Consider the following 15,321-nt stretch of genomic DNA (forward strand, 5'->3'; position numbering starts at 1 on the left):
GGTAACATACTTTAAAGATATAGATCACATATTCCAAAAATTTATATGGAACCAAAAGAGAACACGAATAGCCTCAGCAATCTTAAAAAAGAAGCATAAAGGGGGAGGTATCACACTTCCTGATATCAAGCTATACTACAAGGCCATTGTACTCAAAACAGCCTGGTACTGGCATAAGAAAAGGAACATAGATCAATGGAACAGAACAGAGAACCCAGAAATAAACCCACAGCTCTATGGACAACTGATATTTGACAAGGGAAGTAAGGAAATACAATGGAGTAAAGACAGCCTCTTTAACAAATGGTGTTGGGAAAATTGGACAGCAACCTGCAAAAAAATGAAACTAGACCACCAACTTACACCATTCACAAAAATAAACTCAAAATGGATAAAAGACTTAAATGTAAGGTGTGAAACCATAAGCATCTTAGAAGAAAACATAGGCAGTAAGCTCTCCGACATCTCTCGCAGCAATATATTTCCTGATTTATCTCCACGGGCAAGGCAAATAAAAGACAGGATAAACAAATGGGACTATATCAAACTAAAAAGCTTTTGCACTGCAAAGACAATAAGAACATAATAAAAAGACAAACTACACAATAGGAGAACATATTTGACAGTATGTCTGATAAGGGGTTAATAACCAAAATTTATAAAGAACTTGTAAATCTCAACACCAGAAAGACAAACAATCCAATCAAAAAATGGGCAAAAGAAATGAGTAGACACTTCTCTAAAGAAGATATACAGATGGCCAATAGGCATATGAAAAAATGCTCAATATCATTAATCATTAGAGAAATGCAAATTAAAACCACAATGAGATATCACCTCACACCAGTTAGAATGGTGCTCATCAACAAAACAACACAGAATAAGTGCTGGTGAGGATATGGAGAAAAGGGAACCCTCCTGCATTGCTGGTGGGAATGCAGACTGGTGCAGCCTCTGTGGAAAACAGTATGGAGATTCCTCAAAAAATTGAAAATCGAACTGCCTTTTGACCCAGCCATCCCACTTTTAGGAATAAACCCCACGGACACCATAGATCAGTTCAGAAGGAGAAATGCACTCCCATGTTTATAGCAGCATTGTTCACAAAAGCGAAGATCTGGAAACAGCCCAAGTGTCCATCAGAGGACAAGTGGATTAAAAAGCTTTGGTACACATATACTATGGAATACTACTCAGCCATAAGAAATGATGACAACGGATCATTTACAATAACATGGAAGGACCTTGATAACATTATACGGAGTGAAATAAGTAAATCAGAAAAAAACTAAGAACTATATGAACCAATGCATAGATGGGACATAAAAATGAGACTCAGAGACATGGACAAGAATGTGATGGTAACAGGGAGTGGAGTGGAGGGGTGGGGAAGGGGTGAGGAAGGAGAGGGAGGGACTGGGGAAAGGGTAGGGGCACAAAGAAAACCAGATAGAAGGTGACGGAGGAAGATTTGACTTTGAGTGAGGGGTATGCAGCATAATCAAAGGTCAAAATAATCTGGAGATGTTTTCTCAGAACATATGCACCCTGATTTATCAATGTCACTGCATTAAAATTAATAAAAATAAGATTTTTTAAAAAAGAACTCACAGAGAGATGGCTCCAATTTCAGTAACGTTAAACAGACACAAAAAAGTCTACACTAAATATTGTTTTTAAAAAAGATATGTGAGAGAGGCCTTGGCCGGTTGGCTCAGTGGTAGAGCCTCGGCATGGCATGCGGAAGCCCTGGGTTTGATACCCGGGCAGGGCACACAGGAGAAGCACCCATCTGCTTCTCCACACCTCCCCCTCTCCTTCCTCTCTGTCTCTCACTTCCCCTCCCGCAACCAAGGCTCCATTGGAGCAAAAAGATGGCCCGGGTGCTGGGGATGGCTTCTTGGATTCTTCTCCAGGCGCTAGAGTGGCTCTGGTCGTGACAGAACGACACCCGGGATGGGCAGAGCATCGCCTCCTGGTGGGCGTGCCGGGTGGATCCCGGTTGGGCGCATGAGGGAGTCTGTCTGACTGCCTCCCTGTTTCCAGCTTCAGAAAAATACAAAAAAACAAACAAACAAAAAAAAACAAAAAAGATATGTGAGAGATAGGATGAGGAGGGAGAGAGAAAAGGAGAGAATGTGTGTGCATACGTGTGTGTGTGTGTGTGTGCATGGCTGTGTGTGTGTGTGTGTGTGTGTGCGCCTGTGTGTGGGTATGTGTTGGTTATGGGGAAGAAACAGCTGAGTCATCATCTTCCAAGAGGGAAAAACCTTCGATGAGATAAAGCCTAAAAGAGAAAACACAATTATTAGCCTCAAAGCATGTTACTCACAAATGGCTTTGTTGCCCCCCCCAAGGTAGGTGTCATTGTTTGGAGCTGATCTTCTCAGTGTGACCCAGACAGGGAACACAAAACTTCCTGTGATCTACCTGAAAGAAGACACATAGAGACACAGGGCTTACCATGCCAACATCCAGCATCATCACAAATACAAGAAAGACCATCCAACAAATGGGGGCAGCATATTGGATTTGCCCACAGTGTGACTGTCAGCTATGAGAGAATAATTTCATATTCCAGACAAAATGCTATTTGAAGTCTCCATGGGATTGTAGGCAATCACATCACAACAATATGCCTCCTCTGGGTCTTACACATTGATTTAGATTTGGCTGAGAAGCCAAAAATTCTTGGTTCTTTTTTCGAATGACAAATGATGGGCACTGACGTGCTCTGTATTTGTTTTGTTTTGTTTTGGATATCAGGAACATAGAATTAAAAAAGTATGATCCTTGGTCTGTGAACCAGTTGATAAATGTTTTGCCTGCTTCTTTTTAGAAAGCTATAACTTATTTAACTTCATTTTTATTGATTCTTTTTACTCATGTATTTGGAAGCAGACTCAACTTGCAGCTTCCAAAACTGATCTTCAGTGGCAAGACTGGACATTAGCCTCATTAATGAAGCTGCTGCTGCTTTCTGTATGAAAGAACTGGGAAATGGACATGCTGTATTTATCTCAAGCCACAGCCCCTTTGCAGCCTCTGTTGCAACAGTCTTTGTCGCACTAGCCCCATTGTCCTGAGCACCCAGGTATACACAGCTGCATCTCATACAACTACTTACCTCTTTTAAAAGTCACACATGGAATCTGTTGTCAGAGATTCCAAGAATTTCTGTCTTCAGTTTATAGGATGGTTTTTTGTGTGTGTGCTTTCCAAGGGGTTTGAAATCCGGGAAGTAACAGAATTCCAAACAAGATGGTCCCAAAGAGGCCCACACCAACACAAATTATCATTAAAATGGTACAGGTTAATAACAAAGTGAGAATCTTCCAAGCAGTAAGAAAAGATCAGTTAGTTACCTACATAGTAGCAGCTCCCTTAAGACTGTCAGCTGTTTTCTCAACAAAACATATCAAGCTAGAATGGATTGGCATGAAATATTCAATTTGATGAAAAGAAAATCTACAACCAAAACAATTTTACTTAGCTAGGATATCATTTAAAATTAAACAAAACATAAAGAACTTCCCAGACAAAAACTGTTAAAGAAGTTTATCAATAAACAAATATAACAAGAAATGTTAAAAAGATGGAAGAGGAGGAGGAAGTGGAAAAGGAGAACAGAGGAACATAGATAAGAGAATAAAGTGTCAATAATTATGTATCTATCAATAGTTGATTCAAATATAAATAGCTTAAATGCTCCAATCAAAAGACATATGGTAGCTAAATGGATAAAAAGCAAGATACATATGTATGTTGTCTACAAGATACTCACCTCAGAACCAAAGGTACACACAAACTAAACGTTAAGAGATGAAAAATATTTCATGCAACTGGAAATTTACAAAAAGCTGGAGTAGCAATACTTAGAGCTGACAAAAAAACTTTAAAACAAAGAAGGATGCTACATAATAAAGTGAGAATTCAGTCAAGAGGATAAAACCCATGTAAACATTTATGCACTTAATGTAAAAGCACCTAAATATGTAAAAAAAAAATCCTGATGGTCATAAAGGGAGAGATCAACAACAATACAGTCATAGTAGGGGATTTTAACACCCCATTGCCATCAACAGATAGATCTTTTGGACAGAAAATTAACAAGAAAACAGTGGCCTTAAATGACACATTAGATCAGCTGGATTTAATTGATAATTTCAGATTGTGTTACCACAGCAGAAGAATATACATTCTTTTCAAGTGCACATAAAATATCTTTTAGTATAGACCACATATTAGAAAAAAAACAAGTTTCAATAAATTTTAAAAAATTGAAATCAAGAACCTTCTCTGACCATATGGGCATAAAACTAGATCAATCACACAAAAAACACAAAGACATAGAATGTAAATAACATGTTACAGACAATGCATGAGTTAACAATAAGACAAAGAAACAAATCAAAAGATGCTTTGAAACAAAACTGAAAAAAATAACCTAAAATCTATAGGGCAAAACAAAAGCAGTCCTAAGAAAGAAATTAATAGCATTACAAGTTAACCTCAAGAAATAAGAAAAATCTCAAATGAACACTCTAATTGTACACTTCAAGAAACTTGTAAAAGAACAACATACAAGGCCCAAATGCAATAAAATAAAGAAAATAATCTAGATTAGTACAAAAATAAATGAAATAGAGTCTAAAAAAATACAAAAGATCAATGAAACCCAGAAGTGGTTCCTTGAAAAGATAAACAAGATTGACAGACTTCTAACCAGACTCATCAGAAGAGAGAGAGGATGCAAATAAATAAAATGAGAAATGAAAGAGGAGAAGTAACAACAGACATCAAAGAAATACAAAGCATTTTTAAAAAGTATTATGTACAACTATAAGCCAACAAATTGGCCAATCTGGATGAAATAGAGAATCCTAAAAAATTACAATCTTCCAAAACCATATCAGGAAGAATCAGAAAATCTGAGTGACAGATTACAGTCAATAAAATTGAAGCAGTATTTTAAAAATTCGAAACAAACAAAAGTCCTGAACTAGACAGCTTCACAGGTGGATTTTACCAAACCTTCAAAGAAGAATTAACACTATACTTCTCAAAATATTAAAAATTGCAAAAGAAAGAAGATTCCCAAGCTCATTTTATGAAGCCAGCATTATCCTAATTCCAAAACCACATAGACACTACAGAGAATGAAAATTATAGGCCAATAGCACCAGTGAACATAAATGCTGAAATCCTCAACAAAACATTAGCTAACTGGACTCAGCAATACATTAAGAAGTTCATACACTATAATTAAGTGGGATTTATTCTGGGGATGGAAAATTGCTACATCTGCACATCAATAAACATGATACATCATATTAAAAATGAAATATAGAAAATGTAAGATGGTGATGTAGTTGGCAGATGTTCCAACTGCTACCCCCCAGGACCAAATTAGATCACAACTTAATTTAAGAACAATCATCTTGAAAAAACAACTTTGGACTAAAGGAAGAGAAGTCTATAACCAAGGATCACTGAAGAAGCCACATCGAGAATGGTAGGTAGGATGGAGACATGAAAAGGACTGCCATGATCCCAGGAGCAAGTGGTGGCTGAGGGTCTGGAGAGACTCTCACTGCAGGAGGGTCACCCTGAGAGGTGTGGGTGCTCAGCCCCAGTCCCAGAGGCCCAGAGCCTAGAAGAGGCACCAACACAGCATTTGGCAGGGAAAAGAGAAAGAGACAGATCTCTCGAAGACATAGGCTCTGTCTTAAAGGGCCATGCAAAAAATCTTGTTCACAATCACTTACCTGCGGTTCTGGTGAAGAGCTGAGAAGACTAAAGTTGTGTAAGGAGAGTGTAAATTTGGAGACCCAGGGAGAGACACTGTGGCGGATGGCCCCCGAAATCCCTGTGCTGAGTCATTCTCCAATACAGCAGTAACCATTATTCTTGGGTGGATTGTCCCTCTGTGCAGTATGAGCCTGAAGAAAAGCAACTGCTCTGCTCTCAAGATTCTCTTCTACCCCAATCATACTGATGGGTCATTCTGAGAGGCCAGGAAGCACGGGGCATGTAAGTGACTCAGTTTTATAACAATGAGGCGGGAGCTTTCTCCCACACGCTCCCTACTCTAAGACTGGTGATTCCACCTCACGGGAGACTCAGTAGAAACTATGCAAACAGCAAACAGACCACACCTCTGGGTCTCACCCAGAGGCCACACCCACTGGACTCCTGGTGCCACATTCTACTGAGGTCTGTGAAAAAAGTCTGGATGAATGGACACCTCAGGCCAAGGAACCAAGCCACACCCACCACCCTTCCTAATTCCTTTATTGACACTAGCGTGGTATCTTAAAGAAAGTCTCCTCATACCTGACCCAGCTGAGGAGAGTTCTGCTCTCTGTGATTAGCACTGGCACAGCAGCTCCTGCACATTGGGTAGAGTAAAGCTTTAAAGGCAACCAGCCTGGACACTGGATATCTTGACCTGCTGGGTTAGAGTCCACAGGGGGAAGAGAGAAAGGCTTGGAGCATGGACATTTAACATGTGGGTCCCTGTGAGCTTATTGTTAGATCTCGTTGAGGGGCTTAACCACTTTCTGGGGAGCACAGTCAGCCCAGGAGAGGATTCTCTTTCTTCCTTCCTAGAACCAGAGTCTCACCAGCAGAAACAACTTCTGCAGAAAGGACCGTCAGCCACACTTGGTCTGAACCTGCTGCTCACCTTGTTAAGGAGAAATAAAATTTGAGTATCCAGCAGTGGCTGAGGGATTAAGCTTTGAATTAGGGGTCACAGTTCCCATACTGACCTTCTGACCAAGAGACCCCTGAGGTAGAAGATACCACTAATATTGTATTCACAACCTCAGCTTCCATAAACCACTAAGTGTACAACCTGTAGAGAGGTTGGTTGGGTGAGGCCAGTCTGAGCCCACACTATATTCTTTCTACAGAAGACTCTGTGGGAACAACAGGCAGTTGCAAGAAGAGGAGGAGAAGCTGAAAAGTGAAGACAAATCTTACAAAGCTTGGGGTTTTTATGGAGCTGCTGTCATTCCTACGCAGAAGGAAGCTGATCCTTATACAAAGTTTGGCTCCTCCCACACTACTCAGGGATGGAAAACACAGACACAAACAGCAAAAAGTAAAGTAGCTGCAGACAGGTAGCCCACAGTGGGTTACAAACAAGAGCTAATGCCAACCCAAGAAGATCTGGAGCCAACACAACTGGTAGTGGGAGGTAAACAGCAACAACCTTCAATTCAGCTATGTACACATAAAGCATGCCCAAAGATAGAGTCTACCAGGCACCAGATACTGTGGAGAATATATATGCCCAACAGGACAGACATTTCATACTGTATAATACAGAAGATCAAGGTTGAACTTTATAGCCAGCCAGCCTGAAGGGATACTTGTACCCATGAAAGGACCAATTGCATGTAATGCTCACATACAACTAGAAAGAAAATAGTACCCTCAGGAAGTATAACTAGAACAAAAAAATAGGTGGCCTGTTGGGGCAGTACCACCAAGCACATCATCTTCATAAAGACTCCACAAAAACTTCAAAGTCAGACAGCAATATCTAATACACATACAAGATGGGCAGACAGAGAAATGAGACCCAAATGAATCAACAAAAGAAATCCTCAGAAAAAGAACGGAATGAGATGGAAGTAACCAAACTACCAAAATGCAGAGTTTAAAGTAATGATTTGTAGGATGCTCAAGGATATCACATCAACAATGAATGGACATAATGTGCACCTAAATAAAAAGATAGCAATCATAAAAAAGAACATTGAAACCATAAAAAAGAATCTGTCAGAAATGACAAATACAATATCAGAAATGAAGACTGCTCTAAAAGGAATCAACAGAAGTTTGGATGAAGCAGAGGATTGACTCAGCGGTTTAGAGGACAAGATAAATGAAGGCATGGAAGCAGAGAAGCAAAAAGGAAAGAATCTTAGAAAGACTGAGGAAATTCTAAGAGACTTCTGTGACAACAGGAAAAGAACAACATCTGAATCATACAGGTCCCTGCAGGATAAGAGAACAAACAAGGGCTAGAGAACCTGTTTGAAAACATCATAGCTGAAAACTTCCCTAAATTGATGAAAGAAAAAGCCACACAAGTTCAAGAAGCACAGAGAATCCCATTGAAGAGGGATCCAACAAGGCCTAAACCAAGACACATAATAATTAAAGTGCCAAAGTAAAGAGACAAAGAAAAAATACTAAAAGCTGCAAGAGAAAAGCAGTTAATTACCCACAGAAAAGCCCCATAAAGATGACATCTGACTTCTCTACAGAAACACTTGAGGCCAGACGGGATTGGCAAGAAATATTCAAAGTGAAACAAAACAAAACCTACAACCAAAACTTCTTTATTCATCAAAGCTATCAATTAAAATTGAAGGAGAAATAACAAACATCGCAGACAAAAAAAGAAAATACTCTCAAGAAATTTATGACAATCAAACCAGCATTACAAGAAATGTTAAGGGGCCTGCTGTAAAAAGAGCAAAGGAAAAAAAATCTAGAAAAAGAAGATTGTAGATTTACAGAATAAAATGGCAATAAAAAATACATATCAATAATAACCTTAAATGTAAATGGTTTAAATGCTCCAGTCAAAAGCCGTGGGGTAGCTGTGTGGATAAAAAAATAGGACTCATACATATGCTATCTACAAGAGACCCACCTCAGAACAAAAGATACACACAGACTGAAAGTGAAGTGAGGGGAAAGAATATTTCACACAAATGTTAATGAAAAAAAAAAACCGGGTTAGCAATACGTATATCTGACTAAATAGACTTTAAAACAAAGGCTATAGAAAGAGATGAAGAAGGTCATTACTTAATGATAAAGGGAGCAATCCAACAGAAGGGTATATCCATTGTTAATATTTATGCACCTAACACAGGAGTACCTAAATATACAGCACATTTTGATGGACATAAAGAGCAAGATCAACAGCAATATTCTAATAGTAGGGGATTTTAATACCCCACTAACATCAATGAATATATCCTCCAGACAGAAAATTAACAAACGAACAGCAGCCTTAAATGACACACTAAATTAACTGGATTTAATAGATATCTTCAGAACATTTCACCCCAAACAGCAGAACATACATTCTTTTCAAGTGCTCATGGTACATTCTCTAGGATAGACCACATGTTAGAATACAAAACAAGTCTCGATAAGTTTAAGAAAATTGAAATCATATCAAGCATTTTTTTTATCACAATGGCATGAAACTAGAAATCAACTACAATAGAAAAACTGAAAAACATTCAAACACTTAGAGGCTAAATAGCATGTTATTAAATAAAGAATGGATTAACAATAAGATCAAAGAAAAAATCAAAATCTTTCTTTAAAAATATGGAAATGAATATACAACAACTCAAAATTTATGAAACACGGCAAAAACTGTCCTGAGAGGGAAGTACATAGCATTACAGTCATACCACAAGAAGCAAGAAAAAGCTCAGATAAACAACTTAACCCCGCATCTAAAAGAAATAAAATAAGAACAACAAATAAAGCCCAGAGGAAGTGGAAGAAATGAAATGATAAAGATCAGAGTGGAAATAAATGACATAGAAGCTACAGAAATACAAAAGATCAACAAAACCAAGAGCTGTTTCTTTAAAAAAGTAAACAACATTGACAAGCCTTAACCAGGCTCATCAAGAAAAAAAGAGAGAGAATTCAAATAAATAAAATTAGAAATGAAAATGGAGAAGTAACAAATGACACATCAGAAATGCAAAAGATTGTAAGAAAATACTATGAAGATCTATATGCCAAAATATTGGACAACCGAGGTGAAATGGATAAATTCCTAGAAACATACAGTCTTCCAAAACTCAATCTGGAAGAATCAGAAAACCTAAACAACCCGACTACAACAACAAAAATTGAAATAGTTATCTAATATCTCCAAACAAACAAAAGTCCTGGACCAGATGGCTTCACAGGCAAATTTGACCTAATATTCAAAGAAAAACTAACACCTGTCTTTTTCAAGTTATTTCAAGACATTCAAGGAAATCCAAGATTCTTTTATGAAGCAAGCATTGTCCTCATTCCAAAACCAGGTAAAGATACTACAAAAAAAGAAAAGTATAGGCCAATATCCCTGATGAACAACAGATGTTAAAATTTTCAACAAAATATTAGCAAGCCGATCTAGCAATACATTAAAAATGTCATACATCAAGATCAAGAGGATTTATTCCGGGGAGGCAAGGCTGGTATAATATTTGCAAATCAATCGATGTGATTCATCACATAAACAAAAGGAAGGATAAAAAATCACATGAGTATATCAATAGATGCAGTAAAAACATTTGATAAAATCCAGCACCCATTTATGATCAAAACTATCAGCAAAGTGAAAATACAGGGAACATAACTCAACATAATAAAGGCCATCTATGACAAACCCATACTCAATGGGCAAAAGTTAAAAGAAATCCCCTAAGATCAGGAATAAGGCAGGGGTGCCCTATTTCACCAACTTATTCAACATAATTCTGGACATCCTAGTCAAGGCAATCAGACAAAAAGAAAAAATAAAAGGCACCCAAATTGGAAAAGAAGATGTAAAACTATCATTATTTTCTGATGACATAATACTGTACACAGAAAACCCTAAAGTCTCAGTCAAAAAAACTACTAGACCTGATAAATAAATTCAGCAAAGTGGCAGGATATAAAATTAATATTGAGAAATCAGTAGCATTTTTATACACCAACAATAAACAGTCTGAAAGAGAAATTACGGAAACAATCCCCTTCACTATTGCAACAAAAAAATATAGTACCTAAGAGTGAATCTAATTAAGGAGGTAAAAAACTTGCACTCATAAAATCATAAAACATCGAAAAAAGAAATCAAGGAAGATACAAACAAGTGGAAGCATATACAATGTTTATGAACAGGAAGAATAAACATCATTAAAATGTCTATAACTCCAAAGCAACCTATAGATTCATTGCAATTCCTATTAAAATACCAATGGCGTACTTCAAAGATATAGAACAAATATTCCAAAAATTAGTATGGAACCAGAAAAGAACGTGAATAGCCTCAACAATCTTGAAAATGAAGAATAAAGTAGGAGGTATCACACTTTCTGATATCAAGTTATACTAAAAGGCCACTGTAATCAAAACAGCTTGGTACTGGCATAAGGACAGGCATACAGATCAGTGGAACAGAACAGAGAACCCAGAAATAAACCCATTCCTTTATGGTCAATTGATATTTGACAAAAATGTAAGGGCATACATTGGAGTAAAGACAGTCTCTTTAATAAATGGTGTTGGGAAAATTGAACTGGTACTTGCAAAAAATAAAACTAGACCACCAACTTACACCATTTACGAAAATAAACTCAAAATAGATAAAAGACCTAAATATAAGTTGTGAAACACAAACATCTTGAGAGAAAAGATTGGCAGTAAACTCTCCAATAATTTCTTTCATAGCTACATTTTTGCAGATTTATTTACACAGGCAAAAGAAATAAAGACAAAATAAACAAATGGGACTGTATCAAACTAAAAAGCTTTTGCACAGCAAAATACACCATGAATAAAATAAAAAGACAACCCACACAATGGGAGAACTTGTTCGCCAATATGCCTGATAAGGAGTTAATAACCAAAATTGATAAAGAACTTCTAAAACTCAACATGAGGAAGGTAAATAATCCAATTTAAAAATTGACAAAAGAACTAAATAGATACTTCTCCAAAGAGAACATACAGATGGCCAATAGGCAAATGAAAAAATGTTCAACATTATTAATCATCAGAGAAATGCAAATTAAAGCCACAATCAGAATGGCACTCATTAACAAAACCACACAGAATAAATGCTAGCGAGGGTGTAAAGAAAAGGGACCCTCCTGCACTGCTGGTGGGAATTCAGACTGGTGCAGCCACTATGAAAAGCAGTATGGAGATTCCTCAAAGAATTAAAAATCGAACTGCCTTTTGAACCAGCCATTCCACTTTAGGAAAATATCCTAAGAACACTAAATCATTCATTCAAAAGAAGACATGCACCCCTATGTTTATTGCAGCATTGTTTACAGTAGCCAAGATCTGGAAACAACCTAAGTGTTCATCAGTGAACAAGTGGATTAAAAAGCAGTGGTTGTACCATACACAATGGAATACTACGTGCCCATGAAAAAGAAGGAAATTTTACCTTTTGCAACAGCATGGATGGACCTGGAGATTATTATGCTAAGTGAAATAAGCCAGGCAGAGAAAGACAAGTATGAAATGATCTCACTTATATGTGGAATCTAATGAACAAAGTGAACTGAAACAGAATAGAGGCAGAGGCTGGGTCACAGGGAGCAGAGAGATGGCTGTTAGAGCAGTGATCCCCAACCTTTTTTGGGCCACGGACCGGTTTAATGTCAGAAAATATTTTCACGGACCAACCTTTAGGGTGGGACGGATAAATGTATCATGTGACCGAGACAAGCGTCAAGAGTGAGTCTTAGACAGATGTAACAGAGGGAATCTGGTCATTTTTTTAAAATAAAACATCATTCAGACTTAAATATAAATAAAACAAAAATAATGTATGTTATTTATTCTTTCTCTGCGAACCGGCATCAAATGGCCCATGCACCAGTACCAATCCGCAGCCCGGGGGGTGGGGACCACTGTGTTAGAGGGAAGGGGATTGAGGGGATGAGATCAGAGAAGGTGAAGGGATTATTGAAATTATATACACATAACACATAGATACAGATAACAGGACAGCGTGTCCCAGAGGAAAGGGGAAGAGGGAGTTAGGGGGAGGGCAGCAAAGAGGATGCAATGAGGGCAAAGGAGGTGGTGGCAAGGGAGTTACACTGAGTGGGACACTTGGATCCATGTTATCACAATAAATTTTAATTAATAAAAAATTTTAATAAAATGGAATAAGGCAGGTCTGTGTAGCATAAGACAAATGCACGGGGATCTGAGTGCTCAGAGAACATAAGGCCTCCAGGTGTACGTCTGGGGGAAAGCACAGACTCTCTCAGGTGTCAGATAAGTATCAGGGTTTGGTCATGGGAAACACATAAGCCTGGGAGTCAGAGACCACACCACACTCCTGTTTCCTCACTGACTGATGACTGCCTGGCCAGTCAGGGGCCATATCTTCCAGCTGCACAGAACTCCATCACTCAACTGAAATAAGTTTCTATGAGGCACCATTTCAAGGACCTACCTGAGACGGGTTCTAGCAGAAATAACACGTAGGGACCAATGGCAAGTTGGCAATCAGTTGATTACTCAGGAATATGACAAAGAGGTGGGTCATGTCTTCCCGGGTGAGTGTGACTGACATGAGCACAGTGAGCCAATAAGTGACAGAACAGAGCCCAAGGAGTGGGCTAGATAAGAGCAGGGGCCAGGAGGAGCTGACTGTGGCAGCAGAACTGTGTTCTCTCTCTTTGGGCACAGAGTCATTCTCCCTGTGCTGAGGACAGGTGAGATCTCCTGCAAATGCAGACAGGGAGGGGAGGGACGGCCAGAGAGGAGATGGATGGGCTGAAATTCTGGCCCCGTGAGTGACTTGTGTTTGGTGGTTATAAGATAGAAATTTGGAAAGAAGTAAAAATTCTTGATTATTTCAAAATTATTATTCATACTAAGGGTATAAGAGCAATTGCAGGAAAGAGTATTTATCTTGAGAGCAGAAAAGCATCTGAGACATGGGTCTAATTCTTTGGAGGGACAGGGAGTCTGTCCTATGTGTCCAGAATTACAGGAAGTCTACATACAATTCCAATCTTTGAAGAGATTTTGAATTATTTATTTATTCATTCATTCATTCATTCATTCATTCAATCACCATTTATTTCTTCCTATTTCATCAAAAACAACTGAGTGTCTGTTACATGTTGTCCCTGAGCTGGTTGCAGGTGGAGAGTGGGGAGTGGGAAGCAAAGTCCTTTTTATGTCCAATGGGAGTGACAGCCCCACATCAGAAAAAAAGAAGTGATTTCATATTTTTTAAGATGATGTTTTTTTTTAAAAAAAGTACTTTATTCATTTTAGGGAGGAGAGAGAGAGAGAAAGAGAAAAAGAAAGAGGCAAGGAACAGAAAGCATCAGCTCCCGTATGTGCCTTGACCAGGCAAGCCCAGGGTTTCAAACCAGCAACCTCAGCTTTCCAGGTTGATGTTTTATCCACTGCATCACCACAGGTGAGGCACAAAGCAGTGACTCAAGTCCAGGGCAGGGAGGTGTAGATCGGCCCCCGGAGCAGAAGGCCTCGGCCTTCCCAGCACCGACTCTGATTGTTAATGCAGGAAATTTGATTCTGGAGTAAAAACAGAGTAATTCTCCATTTGCTGTCTCTCCCCAGACCAGAATCTCTCCCTTGAGCTGGGGACACCTAAGGAGAAAGGATCTGATTCTGTGGTTGACCTAAAGATACAGACACCTAAGAAAGCCCCCAGGGTGGAGGAGAGAACAAGGGATGGCTGCAGACAGGTCTCAGGTGTCTCTGATCAGCTGCTCATGGTCTGTGTGACTGTTCTTTAGAGAGTATAGCTCCCTGTGCCTCAGGTTTTCCTCAGTGAAGAAGGATAAATATTTGGCATCCAGGTCGTTGGTAATATTAACCATAAAATATTCACAGTGTATTAAATCTTAAATCTTGGGGTAGGGGAGCTGCTCAAATAAGGAGCATGTTATTGACTCCAAGAGAAACTTCCCTGAGCAAATCCTTGATGGAGAAGAAGCTGCCGGAAGCATCTTTTCTTCTCAGTTTCTTCCTGGGTCCGCGGAACTTTCTCTGGATTCCCCTAAGGCCAGCTAATAATGTGCCGTAGTGTAGTCAGCGTTGATAAAGATGAATTCTTTAAAAATGATGCTGGGATAGTGTGTGCAAGGAAACAGAAGGGTCCCCTCACTGCTGGTGACGAGTGTGTTCACAGAACTTCAATGGCTTACCCCATGTTTACTTAGTTTTTAGCCCAATATGCAACAAAATGATATTACAGTCTCACTGTGATGCACTGGGAAGGTGCAGCTCCCCATGGGAAATACCGTCAGAAACGATCAGTGACTCTCATTGTGCAGAAACAGACAAACCCAGGCTGTGGTACATTCCACAGAAAAAGAGGAAAGTGACTTTCACAGGGAACCAAAGTGTAGGCACGTCTAGTTTGATGGGGACCACAGATGGCAAAGGCAGCCATGCCCCAGGATTGCCTCCCTGACCAAAAACAGAATCAGTATAAAGGATGTTATTGAAATAATGAAGGAAAATTGAAAATGGAGTGTATATTCGACCGTACTGTAGCAATGT

The sequence above is a fragment of the Saccopteryx leptura genome, chromosome 3 (genome assembly GCF_036850995.1).
Source record: "Saccopteryx leptura isolate mSacLep1 chromosome 3, mSacLep1_pri_phased_curated, whole genome shotgun sequence".
NCBI classification, from domain to species: domain Eukaryota; kingdom Metazoa; phylum Chordata; class Mammalia; order Chiroptera; family Emballonuridae; genus Saccopteryx; species Saccopteryx leptura.